Raw genomic sequence first — 20,676 nt, forward strand, 5'->3', positions numbered from 1 at the left:
TGTGGTTTTACACTGTCAGTCTCACCTCTCTTGTTGGGTAAAGTCATATGTCTTTGTGGATACACTGGAGGTAGATTATGCCCTGTGCTTCCGTCCCAGATCTCCTGACCAGGATCTGGCTGCAGCCACAGTCTATTCGTCTCATCCTGTTACTCCGTCCACTTGCATTTTCCCTGGGCTCCTTTTCCGAGCTCAATTGTCTGCTGTTCAGGCCTGCCCATAATTAATATCCATAAATGGGCAGTCCTGATGGAAATGGCCTTGTTACCTACACACAAAACAGGCCCCTATTGTAGAAGGTGGTTCCATTGATAATTGTCCTGGGGAAAGGATGGCCTCTTTGGGTGAGGTCATTCCACTGAGCCCAAATCTCTGCCCATGGACCATTGGGCTGTGGCAGTGATCCTCTCGAATGTGATGAGGGATGCCTCTAGGTTGTTCATGGGACCCTTTTTTGTTAGTTTCACTGGGATTGATGGCGCGAGTCGCTGCTGGATGAGCTGCTGTTGCCTCTCCTGCACCACCATTTCTTTAATCGGCTGCTGTTGCTGTTGGGCTGCCTACCACTGCTGTTGGGCAGCGAGATGCTGGAGTAGTTGGTTCTGCTGCTGCTGGGCTTCCTGCTGTTGCTGATTCTCCAGGATCCACTTCAGCTGCTTCTCCACATCCATCCCTGCCTTTCCCCTATTCCCTCTCACATTCTCTCTCCGTCTGTGGCCTTCTTTCAGGTCTGGGATACTACGTTGCCCGCATTATCCACCATGAGTGATAGGGTTAGAGGGTCAGATGGATTAATTAGCTAGTGCACCTGACCTCTAACCCCTTGTCTCTCTGTTGGGGAGGTGGTAGTGGTGTCAGGTTCCTGACCCCAGTCTAAGAGCATTTGTGGCTCCCCTCTGTATCTGGTCCTTTGCCATTTATTGGGACATGGTACGGGATCTGGGCCCTCTCTCTCCACCAGATCCCAGCATAGGGCTCTGGGGGAAATAATACCCACAGGTTCCTCCACATAGGTAGTCTAAATCTAAGTTGTGCTGGGAAGCCGAAAGGCAAGACAGAAAAGAGAATGCTGCTTTTGCTAGGCAAGCGACAGAGTGGATGATAAAAGTTATGGAGGATCAGACAGAGATGCTCAAGTCCTTGATACAGCTGCAGACTGAGCAGATCCAAGTTCGAGCACCTATGCAGCAGATGTACAATTCTTTGCCAACCCCACCCCCCTCTCTGCCCACACATTCCTTTTCACTCCACAGCACTCCTGAGTTTCCCCATCACTCCACCCCCTCTCACAGCTTGCACAATGATAGCTGGAGCTACACACAGTTGTGAGGTTTTACCCTTTTTAACAATAAATAAAGGCTAAGGTATTTAATGGTACAGCATTTTTATTCTGTGTTCTACACAAGCGTATAGCAATCAATTCACTCTCGGGTACAGGCTTCTAAAGCATTGTGTTGCATGGGTCTTGGGCCCCAAAATTGTATATGGATGCAACAGGGAAGCAACTCCAAAGCAGACATGTTACTGCCCCTCATTGTCAAAGTGGTTCCTCAAAGGCTCTCTGATGTTAATAGTAGCCCTGTGGGCTCCTCTGACAGCCCTAGCATCTGGCTGTTCAAACTGTGCAGCCAAGTGCTCTGCCTCAGTGCTCCACACCTGAGCAAGCATTTCACCCTTAGATTCACACACATTATGCAAAGTGTGGCACGTGGCTATGACCACAGGAATATTATCCTCAGTAAGGTCTAGACTGCTATTTAAACACCTCCAGTAAGCTTTCAAATGGCCAAAGGCACATTCGACTACCATGCGGCACCTGCTCAGCCTGTTGTTAAAATGTTCCTTGCTGATGTCCAGGTTCCCTGTGTAAGGTTTTATGAGCCGGGGTAAGCGGGGTCTCCTAGGATTACTATGGGCATTTCCACATCCCCCACTGTGAATTTGTGGTCTGGAAAGAAAGTCCCCGCCTGCAGCTTTCTGTACAGGTCACTGTTCCTGAAGATGCATGCATCATGCACCTTTCCAGACCAGCTTGCACTGATGTCCGTGAAAGGCCCCCGGTGATCCACAAGCACCTGCAACACCCTGGAGAAGTATCCCTTCCTACTGATTTATTCAGAGGCAAGGTGGTCTGGTGCTAAAATTGGAATGTGTGTGCCATCAATGGCCCCGCCACAGTTAGGGAAACCCATCTCTGCAAAGCCATCCACTATGTCATTCACATTTCCCAGGGTCACGGTCCTATGCAGCAGGATGCGATTTATTGCCCGGCACACTTACAGCCCCAACAGTGGACTTTCCTACTCCAAACTGATTTGTGACTGACTGGTAGCAGTCTGGATTCGCCAGCTTCCACACTACAATTGCAACTAGGGTGACCAAATGTCCCAATTTTATAGAGACAGTCCTGATTTTTGGGTCTTTTTCTTATATAGGGCTATTACCCCCCACCCCCTGTCCTGATTTTTCACACTTGCTGTCTGGTCACCCTAACTGCAACACACTTCTCTACTGGAAGGGCAGCTCTCAATCAGGTGTCCTTGCGCTGCAGGTTGGTGGCCAGCTCAGCACATAGCTCCATGAAGGTTGCTTTACTCATCTTAAAGTTCTGTACCCACTGGTTGTCATCCCACATCTGCATGACAATGCGATCCCACCAATCAGTGCTTGTTTCCCTAGCCCAAAAGTGACACTCTACCATATGCAGCTGTTCTGTGAATGCACAAAGCACTGATAAGTTGGTGCCGTCCATATCACACTCGGGTGCCTGCAATTCATCCTCTGCTAACTTTGCGAGTAACTCTGTGAGTAACTGTGCTGCCATGCACGATGTCCTCATGACAGCTAACAGCTCATAGGAGAGAAGTGTGGGATCCATCCTCTCTCACTGCAGATGGGGGCGCGCACTACAAAAGAATGACAGTAGGAAAAATGGCACAAAAGAAGGCCAGAGACCTCTGGAGGGGTGGGACACAAAGCGGTGAATGACGGACTGAAGCTGAAGCCTGAGGCTGAAACCCCCTGAGACCTCCTGCCTGGGGCTGAGACCCCCTGCCTGTGGCTGAAACCCTTGGGCTTCAATTTAGGCTGTCACATGAGGGGTGGTGGGGCTTGGCCTTTGGCCCCTTCCACCTGGGGCAGCAGGGGGTCAGGTGGCGTTAGGCTTTGGTCCCCCCTTCTGGGGTGGTGTAGTAATTTTTGTTGTAAGAAGGAGGTTGTGGTGCAATGAAGTTTGAGAACCCCTGCGTTAGTCAGACCCTTAAACACTTGGCAAAAACCCCTCAATTCTGTAACTTTATAGAAGTACAAATTCTTTCTACAAAGCTAATCCTGTCCCAAATCTAAACCAGGGAAGAGAGGCGGATAAGGATTTTAACAGACAGTTCTTACCTGTAGGAGGAATTACTTTAGTACATGGCACCCCAAACCTGTCCTCCGCTAGTGCCCATCGTCAGCAAGAGCAGTTCCAAAGTCAGGCAGTGCTGCCTGGCTGGACAGGTCAGCATAGCCAAGATGGCCACGAGAGTGAAAAGTTTCAGACCCCCTCGCTATGCCCTATTCAAGATTTCACATTCTGAGATGCTTATTTCCTAAATTCCTAGTCTTTCCTTCTGTAGTATAGACAAGGCCTCAGCATCACAACGCCTAATTTTTCATAGAATCATAGAATCATAGAATATCAGGGTTGGAAGGGACCTCAGGAGGTCATCTAGTCCAACCCCCTGCTCAAAGCAGGACCAATCCCCAATCAAATCATCCCAGCCAGGGCTTTGTCAAGCCTGACCTTAAAAACTTCCAAGGAAGGAGATTCTACCACCTCCCTAGGTAACGCATTCCAGGGTTTCACCACCCTCCTAGTGAAAAAGTTTTTCCTAATATCCAACCTAAACCTCCCCCACTGCAACTTGAGACCATTACTTCTTGTCCTGTCCTCTTCTACCACTGAGAATAGTCTAGAACCATCCTCTCTGGAACCACCTCTCAGGTAGTTGAAAGCAGCTATCAAATCTCCCCTCATCCTTCTCTTCTGCAGACTAAACAATCCCAGTTCCCTCAGCCTCTCCTCATAAGTCATGTGTTCCAGACCCCTAATCACATTTGTTGCCCTTCACTGGACTCTCTCCAATTTATCCACATCGTTCTTGTAGTGTGGGGCCCAAAACTGGACACAGTACTCCAGATGAGGCCTCACCAATGTCGAATAGAGGGGAACGATCACGTCCCTCGATCTGCTCGCTATGCCCCTACTTATACATCCCAAAATGCCATTGGCCTTCTTGGCAACAAGGGCACACTGCTGGCTCATGTCCAGCTTCTCGTCCACTGTAACCCCTAGGTCCTTTTCCGCAGAACTGCTGCCTAGCCATTCGGTCCCTAGTCTGTAGCTGTGCATTGGGTTCTTCCGTCCTAAGTGCAGGACCCTGCACTTATCCTTATTGAACCTCATCAGATTTCTTTTGGCCCAATCCTCCAATTTGTCTAGGTCCCTCTGTATCCTATCCCTGCCCTCCAGCGTATCTACCACTCCTCCCAGTTTAGTATCATCCGCAAATTTGCTGAGAGTGCAATCCACACCATCCTCCAGATCTTTTATGAAGATATTGAACAAAACCGGCCCCAGGACCGACCCCTGGGGCATTTTTAGTCACTAGAAAACCACAGGAGCAACACTGTGATCCACAAAGCCTGAATTAGGCACCTAGACTGCTATACAATGAATGAGGAGAGACAGACTTCTTAGAATGTGATCCACAAAACTATCATGCTAGGTGGGGAGCCATCTAAACTAGCCAATTGGAGGTGTGTGTCTTAAGTCCCACATCACCGCCTAAGTCTGCACTGCAGGAAGCTGCCTATCTGTGCTTGTGATTCAGGAACTGGGGGAAGATAAGCATCCAAATGTGTAAGTCACCTGTGGGCTTCAATCCAGTAGGCATGCTCAGATGCTGTGTACCAGATCAGGCCCCATGTGTGAGTTAAGCGTTCAAACATCTATTTTTCCCGGTTTGTGAATCACTCTGCAGTTTGGATGGGAGATAGGCTCACAGACACATAGAGTGAGGCCGAATTGCACAGTGCTCACAGGCAGAAGCATAGGTATCTCGGGAACTTTTACTGCAGAAATTTAGGCCTAATCTACACTAGAAAGCTAGGTTGACATAAACTGTCTTGCATCGACTTCAGTGTGCATGTACCTATACTTAAATTTGTCTCCCACTGATGTAAGTGCCCCATTATGATGATGCAGTAACACCATCTCCATGAGCAGCATCGAGCCATCATCATTGCACTAAGGTCAACTCAGAGCTTGAGTATAGACACTTTACCTGATCACTCTCGTTACAGTGTGTATGGTAACACCCACTGTTTCATGTTCTCTGTGTATATATATCTCCCCACTGTATTTTCCACTGAATGCATCAGATGAAGTGAGCTGTAGCTCACGAAGGCTTATGCTCAAATAAATTTGTTAGTCTCTAAGGTGCCACAAGTACTCCTTTTCTTTTTGCAGATACAGACTAACACAGCTGCTACTCTGAAACCTGTGTTACTTATGTTGACCCTAACAGTCCTCCAGCAGCTGTCCCACAGTGCCTGACACTGGCCATTCTGATCACAACTGTGAACTCCACAGAGATTGGAAGACCCATCTCCCCTTTAAAACCCTGCAAATGTTTGAAATGCCTTTTCCTGATTGTCCAGCTTGGCAAGCACATCTAGGAGCTCTCCACTGCTGTGTACAACTGACCAGCTGACTATGACTACGTGCTCCAGACTAGGGTTGCAAGTTTTGGTGGGACGTATTCCTGGAGATTTCATCACAACATAATCTTTAATTTAAAATTAATATTTAATTCCTGGAGACTCCAGGATAATCCTGGAGGGTTGGCAACCCTACTTCAGACATGCTTCAGCTTGGAATAGACAGGAGATAGTGGATCTTCTGGGCCTGTGGAGAGAAGAGGCTGTGCAAACACAGCTATTAACCAGCCACAGAAAGGTGGACTTCTAAAACCAGATTGCATGGGGGATGCAGGAGGAGTATGACAGGGACCAGCAGCAGTGCCACGTGAAAGGGAAGGAACTACATCAGGTATGCCATGGAGGCCAACAGTCCACCCAGTGCCAAGCTGCAGACCTGCTACTTTTACTTCATGCCATAATTAGCAGAGACACCCCCTGCAGCCCGCAAACACCACCATGGATACCTCTGAGGAGCCACAGGTCTGTGGCAAGAACAGTGAGGATCAGGTTTGTGTAATTATTGGTGGTGCCCAGAACGGGTCCAAATCCCGCTCCCCTGGACACACCTGCCTAAGGCTCTGGGAGGGAGTTTGGGTGCAGGTTCTGGGCTGGGGCAGGGGGTTGGGGTGCAGGAAGGGGTGAAGGGTGTGGCACTTACCTCGGGTGGCTCCCGAAAGCGACCCACACACCCCTCTGGCAGTGGCTCCTAGGTGGGGAAGCCGGGGGTCTCTGCGCACCACTGCCCTGCATCTGTTGTGTTTCCTCCCTCCTCCCTCGATCCATGCTGCGTTGTAGAATGTGAGACTATATTAACAACAGCGTTTTAATCCTTGAGGGCTCAGCCGAGTGCTAGTTCATCATTTAACAGGAAGGCATTCCCTGGGAAATATTCCACCCTCTTACTCCACCACCTCAACCAAGCTTTACAATCATTCATTGCTGTGTACAATATTAAACTGTTTGTTTAAAATTGTTTAAAATTTATACTGTATATTTCATTCCATGCATCTGAAGAAGTGAGATTTTTACCCATGAAAGCTTATGCTCAAATAAATCTGTTAGTCTTTAAGGTGTCACTGGACTCCTTGTTGTTTTTGTGGACACAGACTAACACGGCTACCCCCTGATACTATACTGTATATGTACCTAATGTCCTTTGTCTGGCAAAAAAAATTTCCCTGGAACCTAACGCCCACTATTTACATTAATTCTTAAGGGGAAATTGGATTCTCTCAACATCATTTTGCTTAAAGTCGCATTTTCCAGGAACATAACTACCACGTTAGGTGAGGCATTACTGTACAGGGTTCCCAGGGTCTGGGTGAGCTGTGTGGGGTGCACAGACTACTCCCCGCTCCCATCGGGTCTGCATACTGTTCAGCACGTGTTCAGGGCTCTGCCTGTCTCCTAAGGAGGTTCCGCTCCCCCTGGTTGATTTGCCTGCCCTGCCCAATAATTATTTTTGGGGATATTTGTATGAAACATTTTCCGTATTTGTTTTATACCATAAACAAATTTTAAAGTAAAACAAAACAAAAGCAAAGAAGCTGAACCCAGAGGAGCAGCCTGAGCCAATACAGCGGGGAGGGAGGCTGCTCTTTTGCTCCGATTAAGCCCGGGACACGGCACTGCAGCAGCCGCACAGCCTCAAGCGGTGCCGGCAGCTCAGCTTAATGGCCAAAAGGACCTTCCTTCCCGCGCCTCAGGCGCAACCGCTCCGCGATGGGGGAGAGACAGCCGAGAGCCGCGCTTCCCCCGCCCGCCCCGCCAATTTGCGCGGGCTCGGGCTGGAGGAGCTCGCGCTAGTGTTTGAAGTGCCAGGGAAGCGAACGGTGGGCGGTTGCGGAGCGACCGCGCGCCCCCCTCATTCCCCGGCTGACCAGAGATCAGTTGCAGCGGGAATCATGCCACCCCGTTAACACCAAGCTTCACCTACAGGGGCTGGTCACAGAGGTGGGACTCGTCTTGGGGAGAGGGGGGCCTCAGAGACCCATATCTACAGGGTTGTGGTTCCTTGCTTTCTAGGGTCTGGGTGAGCTGAGTGGTGATGCCCTAACCCCCCACAGACCCCTCAATAGGGTCTGGGTGAGCTGAATGGGGAATGCCCTAACCCCCCCCCCCCGACTCTTCCATAGGGTCTGAGTAAGCTGAGTGGGGAATGCCCTAACCCCCCACAGACCCTTCCCTATGGTCTGAGTAAGCTGAGTGGGGAATGCCCTAACCTCCCACAGACCCTTCTGTGTGGTCTGAGTAAGCTGAGTGGGGATGCCCTAACCCCCACAGACCCCTCAATAGGGTCTGGGTGAGAATGGGGAATACCCTAATCCCCTGCCCCCAACCCATCATAGGGTCTGGGTGAGTTGAATATGTACTGTCCCCTGCACCCCCCCACTCCCCCTATGGTGACTGGGTGAGCTGAGTGGGACTAGAATCATAGAATATCAGGGTTGGAAGGGACCTCAGGAGGTCATCTAGTCCAACCCCCTGCTCAAAGCAGGACCAGTCCCCAACTAAATTATCCCAGCCAGGGCTTTGTCAAGCCTGACCTTAAAAACCTCAAAGGAAGGAGATTCTACCACTTCCCTAGGTAACCCATTCCAGTGCTTCACCACCCGCCTAGTGAAAAAGTTTTTCCTAATATTCAACCTAATTTTCCTAATATCCAACCTATGCCCTAAACTCCCACAGACTTGCAAGAGTGTCTGGGTGAGCTGAGTGGGGATGCCATAAACCCATACAGATCTGTCTCTGTAGTGTCAGGCTACGTCTACACTATAGACCTTACAGTGGCAGAGCTGTGCCACTGTAAGGTCTCCCATGTAGCCACTCTGTGGCGATGGGAGAGAGCTCTAGGATGACCAGATGTCCTGATTTTATAGGGACAGTCCTGATATTTGGGGCTTTGTCTTATATAGGTGCCTATTACCTCCCACTCCCTTCCCGATTCTTCACACTTGCTCTCTGGTCACCATAGAGAGCTCTCCCACCAGCATAATTAAACCACCTTCAAAGAGCGGTGGTAGCTATGTTGGTGGGAGAGCATCTCCTGTAGACATAGTGCTGTCCACACTCGCGCTTTTGTCGGTGAAAGTTATGTTGGTCGAGGTGTGTTTTTTCACATCCCTGACTGACAAAAGTTTTACCAACAAACGTGTTAGTATAGATATAGCCTTAGGGTGAACTTAGTGGGTATCCCACAGAACCGCTGTAAGATTTTAGTTAGCTGAGTGGGGGGCTACTTTAAGTCTTACAGACTCTTCTTTATAAGGTCTCAGCCTACTGGGAATGCCATAAATCCCACAGATCCTACTCAGTAGGATCTTATTATACTCTTCAATAGAGTACTGGTGTGTTGAATGACATTCCTATGAACCCCATAGATCCTCTATAGAAATGTTTTTCAACCTTTTTCATATTGTGATTCCATGTTATAAGAGAAGAAATGTTGGGACTATTCCTCCCCTCTACCAATAAAAAATGCCCCCTGAAACCTGTTTATAACCCCCCTAGAGGGGGGTGGGTGGGTCATGACTCCCAGATTAAGAATGATTTCAGCATATCTAATGAAAATGCTACACTGATCCACATTTTTCTCCATTTCCCTTTCAGTTCTGGATCAGATATCACCAGAGAAGCCATTGAAACACTTAAGAAACACTCCTGATGCAGGTACTGCCATGAGGCAAGGCATGGACAACTTGCCCTTGTCCCAATGCATTCTTTCAGTGTGTACTCCAGATCAGCTGGAGCAGTGGTTCTCAACCCATGGCCCAATCAGTGCACAGTTGTGGCCCATGTGAGATCCTCAGGGCCATACAGGTAATATATATGTCATGTGGATGTGGCCCACATAACACAGAGAGCTGCATATGTGGCCCAAAATGATAAATAGGTTGAGAACCACTGAGTTAAAGGGTCATATAATACATTGCCCCACAAGAAGGATATGTACACAGTCTGCAGTGGTGAGCTTCCCATCCGGGGCTGACAGACTCAGTCTTGTAGGGCTTGTGCTAGAGTTCTAAAAATAGCTATGTAGACAGCGTTTTGAAGTGGTGGGTTGGGCTCTGAAGCCTAGAGCAGAGTGGGTTATTGACTCAGGCTGGATGGCTTGCTGCCATGGACTGTGTAGATATACCTGAAAAGGCCTGAGTCCATATGGTGTGCAAATGCCTGAAAATGTGTGGGTCTCATGTTGTGAAAGTTCAGAAAACTTGTGTTCCCACCCACCCCTGAAAACATCAAAATAGACTATCTTCCTGACCGTTGTGCCTGAGGTCATGCTGCCCACAGTTCATGAAAGTATGTAAGACAAGGAACATGGAAAATCATGAGATTTTCTTTTTGGCTGACCCATTGTCTCTTAGCATGTGTCTCTCTCTGGTGGTTTGGTTTAAAAATAAAAACTGGTGTTGAATAAATTGAAAAAGAAAAAGAAAAATGTTATATCCCCTACATAAGATTTAGGACAGTAGTTGAAAACTTGAAAACGTAAGTACTGTCTACTTTACAGCCTGCCTGAATTCTGTAGTGCCAATCTTCGGGCGTGTCCAGGGTGTGCTCTGTATAAGAACCAAGCAGACGGAGGGCCACAGGGGTGTTTTTTTGCCACCTGTATGTTCTGTCAACCCTATCGTCTCCCTGAAACCAGTCTGGTCCCCAACCAATTTAGAGCAGCTTCAGAGCTGTTTTGCCTTTATCTTCACTGTTTACCTCAGAAAATGTGCTTTTTACGTTAGAAAATGTGCTCCTTTATAGTATATTGTATCTATTTATTTCAGAAATGTATTTTGACTTCTATTTCATGTGACTAGACTGTGAAAAAAGATCTGTAAGTATCTCGTAAGGAAAGATATTGAATACCCATTACTATTGTCATGCTGAAGGTACTTCCCTACATAGGCCTGCAGTATACGTAGATTTTACCTTTTGAAGGTACTGGCTGTTACTTCACAACTGAGTAAGAGTACATGGTATTCCTGTATTCTGGGATTTGTAGATATACACACACAACAAAATTATTTTCTTTTGAATTATGTTTGACTCTGCTTTGTGTTATTGAAAAATTGATAATCTGTACCTTTAAAGAAAATAATATTTTCTCACTAACTTGTTTTCTTTATAACTTTTGGTATAAATGTAATACCCCCAAGTCAGATTGCTATTGGTGATTTGATTCTTTTATTATTCATTGTTATTTACAATTTTTTATTAGTTTTTCCAATACAGCAAATATATAAAAATACCAGATTCTCATAATATTCAAAGTAAATGATGAAGGTTAGAATAAAGGTAAGGGAAGAGAAGCAACATATTGATCTTCAGGGTCTACATTAATCATAGACCTCTAAAAAGTCAACCCAAATTGTTTTGAATTTTTTAGCCATTCCCTTTCTGGAATGGCAGTCATGTGAGATCAGCTATATCACTAGGCCAGCATCAGTATTTGGTGGGGATCAACTTTTCTATTTTTGCAAGATTAATTGTTTAGCAACCAGTGCTGCATGTTGGAACCTTGCTGCCTTGTTACCAGATAATCTCCAGGTACCAGGAATATATCCAAGAATGAAACTTAAGTGGGATGGCTCCAACTTAGCATCCAACATCAGAATTGTCCATTGACTCACCTCATACAAGAAATTCTTGATACAGGGACCCTCCCAAGTCAGATGAGCCAATAGTATAGAGTTACATTTCCAAACAGCGAGCAACATTTATGAGGCCAATTACCATTAGTTTATGTGGGGACCAGTATATTTGAAAAAAATGTATTTTGGTGAATAAGCTGTAGTCTCAGGTCTGAAGCTGCATTTTTAACATTAGATACAATTGTTGGAAATAGTTGTGTATCCAAATCTCTGTTCCAAGCAACTCTCAAATGATCAATCTCTAGGTTTTTTGCCACTTGAAGCAAAAAATTTGCCGCCCCAAGCTCCAAGAGCACAACTGCCCAAGCGAAAAAAAAAAGGGGTGGCCGGAATGCCGCCCAAGCGAAAAATAAATAAATAAATAAGGTTGGGCAGAATGCTGTCCCTGGAAATGTGCCACCCCAAGCACGTGCTTGCTTTGCTGGTGCCTAGAGCCTGTCCTGCACAGAATCGTAAAAGGACACCACTGGCTAAGTGAATTCAGGATATTTCCTCCAAAATAATAAAATTGGGCTCCCAGTGCCTCCAGTCCAAATACCTTCATATGTACATGTTTTAATTGGAGATACTTCCATGCTCTGGAAAAGGGCAAGCCAAATTGTTGCTGAAGATCTACAAAGGGTGTACATTTATTATTGCCAATTAGCTGCAACACAGTCGCCATTCCTCTCTCCGTCCAACCCTCCACATCAAGGTTTTGACACTGATTTTAAGGATAGGATTGTTCCATAGGACCCCTCTACATGGAAGAGTGGATGGAAACAACTTGCTAGCCAACTTTGAACAAGCTTATTACATAGCCGTTGTTGTTAATAATAATTTGATCCTACAGTGCCTGAAAGGGGGAGAGGGTATAACAATTTTCATTCAATCTGAAACCAAAGTGGAGTCTGTGCGGTCATATCTAACAGCAACAAAGACGCCAGGCTTAACAAAGAGGAGCTACAATAATTTTCCAAGTTGGGAAAATGAAATCCTCCCAGAAATAGGTGGAACTGTAATTTTTAGAGAGATAGTCTGTTTCTTATCTGTGCCCCAGAGAAACGTTCTGAAAATATTATTGAATTTCTTAAAATAAATTTGAGGAATAGAAATAGGGAGACCCCTCGGGACATTCAAAATTCTGGGAAGGAAATTTATTAATATTATATATTAATACATTTCATATTAATGTATATTACATTATAATTTATAAGACATATAATAATATATAATACATATAATGGATAATACATTATTATATTAATGTATATTCATTGGACCCCACAAACTGAAGATTAGTAAACTTCATCTCTCCATCATCTCGCTTGGGCAATGATTGGTTCTATATTTATCTTAGGGAAGTCCTGAATATTTCTGGGAATCAGTATTCCTAAATATTTCATATGGGAGGATTGCCATGGAAAGTCCTGATTTGAGAAAAGGCCTTTGTGAGCATATTTATTAATGCCTAAGATTTCTGATTTATTTCAATTAATTTATACCTTGAAGAGTCCAAACTTATTAATCGTAATTAGAAGGTTAGGAATGGTAATCTTGGGCTTATATACAAATACAAGAACATGCCACATAGAGCACTAAATTATGTTCTGTTTGACCAAACCTGATACCATGAATATGTTGATTTGCTCAGAAGGCAATGGCTGAAGGTTCTAGAGCTCAATCAAGCAGAAGAGGAGAAAGGGGGCAGCCCTACCTTGAATCTTTCTATAGTGGGGCAGAAACAATAACATTGGTAACTATCCTGGAAGTCGGATTAGAATATAAAAACTTAATCCAAGCAATAACCGTGAAATTTCAGATTTAAATAGCTCATTGTTGGCTCATGTTGCTGAAATCATGAGCTGATTTATGAATCATGAACTGATTTAAATAGCTGAAATCCAACATGAGCCAACAATAAAAATAGTAAACATGAGCCAACAATGAGATGCAATTGTAAAAAAGGCTGATATCATTCTGGATGTATTAACACGTGTGTCATATGTAAGACACGGGAGGTAATTGTTCTACTCTGCTTAGCACTTATGAGGCCCCAGCTGGAGTATTGTGTCCAGTTTTAGATGCTACACTTTAAGAAGGATGTGGAAAAATTGGAGAGAGACCAGAGGAGAGCAACAAAAATGAAAAAGTTTTATAACACTTGACCTGTGATGAAAGTTAAAAAAAACTGAGCATGTTTAGTTTTGAGAAAGGAAGACAGAGGTGGGACCTGATAAATCTTCAGGCATGTTAAGGGCTGTTATAACAAGGACTGTGATAAGTAGTTTTTCATGTCCATTGAAGGTAGGACAATTAGTAATGGATTTAATCTGCAGAAAGGGAGGTTTAGGTTAGCCTAAATTTCCTAATAGTTAGTACTGGAAGAGGTTACCAAGGGAGTGGGTGGGTGAGATTCTGTGGCCTGTGTTGTGCAGGAGGTCGGACTAGATGATCACAATGGTCCCTTCTGAACTTAGTTTCTATGAATCTAGGTTGTGGAATCCGCATCTTTGGATACTTTAAAGATTAGGTTAAACAAACCCCTGTCAGGGATGATCTAGGTATACTTGGCCCTGCCTCACCATCAGGGGATGGACTAGATGACCTCTCAAGAGCTCTTCCAGCCCTACATTTCTATGATTCTAGATCCCCCTATATTACAATTGCTCCATTTTCTTTAGGCTGTATCTTTCTCATGATTCTTATTAAAGCAACAACTGTCATGGGGAAGTGACCATGATCACAAAAATGCTGCTATCTATGAGGCCAGTGCTTATACTCCTGGTCACCTTTTCTTGAATATGACCAGAGGTCAGGCAGGGGTGGGAGGGAGATAGCAGTACTCTTCCAAGCTTCTCCCACATGAGATGCCACTGACAGTAGATTGTGCACATGTTCAAAATAACATGTTCTCTGGTCTCGGCTCCTCTTCGGTGGGATCAGAATATATCCATGGGCTCTGCTAGACTCCTTGTGCTTGGCTTCCCTTCAGTGAGGCTCATATGCATCTCTGGGTTTTTTAATTGTTGCCCCTTGGATCAGGCTCAGATGCCTGGAATGTGGTAGACTACTTGGGCTTGACTCCTTGATTGTGAGGCAGTGTCTCCCAAGCCCACTTACTAGTGGTGCTAGCATAAGTTATAAATCAGAGTAGATTTGTGCTGATCTTCATACTATGATCCTCTTTTCTTACATTCTTTGATGAGCAGTGAGTTAACATTGTTGATCTTTAGAATATTATCATTGGATATCTTAGTTAGCACCCACTGAAATTAATGGGGTAGGTCACATCTCTCAGAGATATTGTTTCAGGCTCCCTCCAAATGCAGCCAAATGTCACTGCATCATTTAGCTTAAAAAACATGAACTTAGTGTCTCAGCAACCATAACAACAAGGGACTTAGGGATTGTTTACATGAGGGAATTTTCCAGTTATACTGCTATTTTTCCAGTTATACTGCTCTGCTGCCCCCTGCTCGGTGGTCTCTCTTCCCTAACTTGATCCTCCAGCCAGGTCATGATTTAGTCAACCCCTTCTGGGGTAACAGAAAGCCCAACATAAAACAGTACCATGTCCTTACAAGAGGGTCCATGGCCACAACTCCAGTCCCCTGGTCTTCACACCCTTCCCCAGGACTTTCCAATATCTTTGTCCCCTTCTCTGGTCTCATGTCACCTTGCCAGACACGGTAGGGTGTCCCAGGGCCTCCCACTACACTGTGTTCCTGCTCTGGGACCCTATAACTAGGAGCCAAGGTGTGTGTAGTCCCATTCCTTGCTGCTGTTTCCCTGGTCCCCTTCCTGTCTGAGCTTGATTTCCTGCAGCTTCTCTAAGTTGACTGTTCTTTTAGATCTAGGACTTTCAGGGTACTCACCTGGAATCCCCTAATAAAATCCTAACATAAAGGTATAAACTTAAATCAATTTCCACCATGCTCTGTTCCTCTACAGAACACCTCCCAGGGCACTCTTTCCATGGTAGTCCTAATCCTGCCCTTCTTTCAGGGCACACCACCAGAGCCTGTCCCATCTCAGTGGCTGCTTTATGCCTTCCCAGCTGCTTGTCAGCCTTCTCTGCTCTGGCTAGAACCCTAGGGCTTATTCTCCCCTGCTGGGCTCTCACCTCACCATTTCTCTATTCCCAGAGAGTGACTGCAGACTCTTTCCCCTGGCAGTCCCTTCTTTTCTTTTTATTTTCCTGTCATTTAATGGTGCATCAGCCTCAACATCTGTGGCAATGACCACCGCCTAACTGCAGTTTTTGCATAATCAAAATCTATGTCCTCTCATCCTTTCCTATATCCATAATAAAGTTCAGTAATGCTTTCTTAATGCTATCCCAATTTCCCAGTACTCTCATCAGTCCTTTCAGAATATATTCTTTCATCTTGAGGTGTCTCAGTTCTTCATAAAGAATCTTTCTGTATAATTCTCTCTGCATTGCTATAGCAGATGCTCAACTGTTTCTTTAACTTTGCATGTTTCACACAACCTGTCTTTGTGCATGTTTAGTAGATATAAATTACCGTTCAGGCCCCAATGACCTGTTAGCATGCTAAAGATAGTTACTTCGCTTCTTCTAGCCTAGCTGTGAAGTATAACATTATCCTCAAGTTTAGAATTTTTAGGATAGTTTGTCTTTTTTTGCTTTTGGTCCATATTTCTTGCCATTCCTTAAATTCTCTCTTAACCAAACTTCTGAAGTCCTGTGTACTCAAAGCGATCTTTATATTAGTCTCTTAATTTTTGAAGGCATTTTTCACTTTTTTATCTGCCATTTCATTGCCAGGTATCCCAACATGCACTGGAATCCATGCTATTACTACATGAATACCTAATTGTACTGTCACTGCAGTTGAGAACCATATTTCATTGATTAAGTCATTCCTGCTTTCCGAGGCTCATAAGTGTATAAAAACAGCCATACTGAGTCAGACAAATTGTCTGTCCAGTATCCTGTTTTATGACAGTGACCAGTGACAGATGATTCTGGCAGTTGGAGGTTTAGGAACATGTGGACTGTGGGTCTGGCTAATAGCCATTGATGGACCTATTCTCCATGAACTTATCTAATTCTTTTTTGAACTCATTTATAATTTTGGCCTTCGTAACATCCTCTGGTAATGAGTTCCACAGGATATCTGTACTTTGTATGAAGAAGTACTTCCTTATGTTTGTTTTTCTGTTGTGTGAAGTGGTGAACAACACTTCCCTATTCACCTTTTCCATAGCTGTTGTGATTTTATAGACCTCTCTCATGTCTCTTTTTAATTGTTTCTTTTCTAAGCTGAACAGTTCCAGTCTTTTTACTCTCTCCTCATTTGGAATCTGTTCATACCCCTAATAATTTTTGTTGTCCTCCTCTGTATCCTTTCCAATTATAATATATCTTTTCTGGGATGGGGCAACCAGAACTGCACACAGTATTCAAAGTGTAGGCGTATCATGGATTTACAGAGCAGCATTATGTTATTTTCTGTTTTATTATCTATCCTTTTCCTAATGGTTTCTAACATTATTAGCTTTTTTTGACTGCCATTGCACATTGAGCAGATGTTTTCAGAGAAGCGTCCATGATGACACCAAGATCTTTTTCTTGAGTGGTAACAGCTAATTTAGACCCCATCATTTTGTATATATAGTTAGGATTATTTTGTTTCACCTGCTGTTTTTTCACTCAGTTTTGTAAGATACCTTTGTAGCGCTCCACAATCAGCTTTGGACTTAACTATCTTGAGTAGTTTTGTATTGTCAAGAAATTTTGCCACCTCACTGTTCACCGCCTTTTTCCAGGTCATTTGAGAATATGTTGAACAGCAGATAACCCTGTACAGATCTTTGGGGGATCCTGCTATTTACCTATCTCTATTGTGAAAACTGAACCATTTATTCCTCCCTTTCTTATTGCCATTATACGCAATAAAGAGTCAGATAGAATAACAGCTATAGTTGGGCATACATACCTTATTCAGGTCAGTGTCAACAGTATACCCACCAATTTGGCCATCATAATGGCCACAAAATTGGACAACCTCATAGGTCTCAATCACAAATTCAAGGATACAAAAGGCTGTTCTCACTCTCCTCATGTTGTCATCTTTAGATCAGTCAGTATAGATTTGAAATGCTGACCCCATTTGCCATGCATAAGCTCATAAACTTTATTCATCATATTTAATGGTCCTACCCTTCCTTGAAGAGAGAACTGTCCAGCTATCATTTGATTTCCCATGACTAAAGATTTTAATCTCTTCCAGTCCTTTGGTTTTACTCAAGTCTTTTACTTACTTTTTGACCCAGTTAGAATGTGGGCGTTTGTGGTTTCCAGTTACATCTTCTCTCAACAGTCCTTGTATATTTGTTTAGAACTCTTATCTTCACCGTTTCCACTAACCGTAGCTCTAAAAGTTAAATCTAACAATTTATCCTTAAATTTATGGGCATTTCTCCATTACCTACCATGCATCACACATAATGGTGCCACAGTACTCACACCACATAGGTTTCGGAGAACTTCGGCTGTCCATCACTTGTACTATATATCCTTGACTAAATCTTGGGTGCTCGGTGGAGGGGGACAGGCCAGCAGTGCTGTGGGTGCTCTGGGGGGCAGCCCGGGACCCCTGCTAGTGCTGTGGGGGGCAGGCAGCGGCGCGTGGCCCGGTACCCCAAAGCTGCTGGGGGAGGGGAAGGGTTGGCAGGGCTGGCAGGCTCCCTACCTGGCTTCTTGCGGCTCCCTGGAAGCGGCGACATGTCCCTCGGCTCCTAGGTGCAGGGATGGCCTGGGGGCTTCGCACGCTGCCCTCTCCCTAAGCGCCGGCTCTGGAGCTTCCATTGGCCGAGAACCATGGCCAATGGGAGCTGCGGGGACAGTGTCTGCGGGCAGAGGCAGCATGTTGAGCCGCTTGGCTGCGCTTCTGCCTAGGAGCTGAGAGAGAGACTTGTGTCCATTTCCGGGGAGCCCGCGAGCTAAGCGCGGCCTGGAGCCCACACCTCCTCCCACGTCCCTGTCCCAGCCCTGAGTTCCTTCCCACAACCAAATTCCTGCTGCTGCTAGGGGGGAGGGAATGTGGTGGCCCGAGACTGCCCTAGCAGTGGTTGGTGTGGCTGGCCCAGCCGCTGCAGAAGTTACGTAGGCCCTGGAAAGTCATGGAATCTGTGACTTCTGTGATCTTCATGACAGACTCGCAGCCTTAATCATTGCATTACATATGCTATTTTTACTTTTGTCTATTGCTTTTTTGAGTTCCTGTATGCTAAAATTTTCATTCAGTTAATCATTTTTATGTTCTACCTAGCCATTCAGGAGCTCTCAGTTTATTTCAGCAAACATGCTTTTTTGTTGATGAAACTCTGTACTTTGATTTGTATCACTACTAACATTTTGAAACTCGTTTGCTAAAATGTTCACTTTTCCTAAGTTAGAACTTTCAACTTTATTATTTACTACAAGACCAAAATTTGATTTTACTCCATATCTCATTCATTCTTTTATGTTTATGTAGCTTGGAAATCTTGGAATCTTCGTTCATTTTCCCACAATACTTTCTTCAAGTCTTTCTTTGCCTTTTTAATAAGTCTTTGTGCCACCATTTTACATCTTTTGTAGTTATTAAGTCCTGGTGATTCATTGTATTTTTGCTTATTTATATGTCTTCTTTCTTTTTTTAATTGCTGCTCTACAATCTGCATTCCGCCAGGGAATTGGATTTCTGAGTTTTTGGCAATTTGATATCTTACACACAGCTGCGTTGGCTGCTGCTACAACTCCCTTCATTATATCATCATGAAATGCCTCTAAATTATCACTTATACAATTGGTACTTAGATACTCATCACATTTTCTCTTTAAGAGCCCCCAGTTTGCTTTTCTAAGGTTCCAGGTAGGGATTCCATCTGTGTTTTTTAACATTACCTTGGTATGGATATATAATTAGGATAGGAAAGCGATCACTTCCTGTTCCATTTTCTTTATTGACTTCCCAGTTGCATTTATGTGCTGTATTTAGGGCCCTACGAAATTCACGGCCATGAAAAATGCATCATGGACCATGAAATCTGGTCTTTTGTGTGCTTTTACCTTATAATGTACAGATTTCACGGGGGAGGCCAGCATTTCTCAAATTGGGAGTCCTCACCCAAAATGGAGTTGAGGGTGATGGTTGTCACAAGGTTATTTTAGGGGAGGGGTCACCGTATTACCACCCTTTCATCTACCTTCCTTCAGAGCTGGGTGGCTGGAGAGAAACGGCTGTTGGCTGGGCACCCAGTTCTGAAGGCAGTGCCCTGCCAGGAACAGTGCAGAAGTAAAGGTGGCAATACCATACCATGCCACCCTTACTTCTGTGCTGCTGCCTTCAGAGCTGGGCAGCCAGACAGTGGTGACTGCTGACTAAGGGCTCAGCTCTGCAGTCAGCAGTATTACCTCACCTACCTTGTCTCTAATACCATACCATCCCATCCTTACTTCTGCGCTGCTGCTGGCGGTGGCTCTGCCTTCAGAGCTGGGCTCCTCGGCCAGCAGCTGCCGCTCTCCAGATGCTCAGCTCTGAAGGCAGTGCCACCGCCAGCAGCAGTGCAGAAGTAAGGGTAGCAGTACCACAACCTCCCCTACAATAATCTTGTGACCTCCCCCCTCCCAACTCCTTTTTGAGTCAGGACTCCTACAATTACAACACTGTAGAATTTCAAATTTAAGTAGCTAAAATCATGAAATTTATGTTTTTTAAAATTCCATGACCGGGACATTGACCAAAATGGACCGTGAATTTGGTAGGGCCCTAGCTATATTGCTTGTTGAAATTCCTGATGTAAAGGTTCTATCCACTGAATTAAACCTGATTAGGTGCTCCAGTATTTAGCAATACCACATTGTGCCTGTCAAAGAACAGTTCCAGGCATTAGCCATTATAATCAGTTTTCCTGCTTCCCTAAAATTTATTATGGCTATTAAGGTCTCCACGCATTTTTAGGTCTTTGATACCCTTAACTAACTTCCAATTCTAAATTGTCTAGTTTATTTACATGGGTTGTAAAACATTATAGTTTCAGCATACAGCTATCTTCTGCTAGACTTCAATGTCTGCATAAGAATCTCAGCAGTGTTGTATTCAAAACATAAGTTCTGCATGATTATTTCAATGTAACTAAGACCTTCCTTTATAAATATACAGACAACCTGCTTCTCTTGTTATTTCTCTGTCATGTCTGATTACATCATATCCTGGAAGTCTGTACATATGTTTTCTTACCAATCATCTTTCTTATACACTATGATGTCAGGTTTGTTTTCTGTTTCAGA

The 20,676-nt window shown here is 44.7% G+C and overlaps 1 protein-coding gene across 1 annotated transcript in view; it reads left to right on the forward strand.

Moving 5' to 3' along the window:
• The first annotated feature begins 7,516 nt into the window (after positions 1 to 7,516).
• CCDC7 (coiled-coil domain containing 7) overlaps positions 7,517 to 20,676 on the forward strand; it is a 340,456-nt gene continuing 327,296 nt past the window's right edge. Inside the window, 3 exon segments of the mRNA XM_043538840.1 lie at positions 7,517 to 7,698; positions 9,355 to 9,414; positions 10,527 to 10,576. The gene's annotated coding sequence lies outside the window, so the exon portion shown is untranslated.

This window comes from Chelonia mydas, chromosome 2 (assembly GCF_015237465.2).
Source record: "Chelonia mydas isolate rCheMyd1 chromosome 2, rCheMyd1.pri.v2, whole genome shotgun sequence".
Taxonomy (NCBI): Eukaryota; Metazoa; Chordata; order Testudines; family Cheloniidae; genus Chelonia; species Chelonia mydas.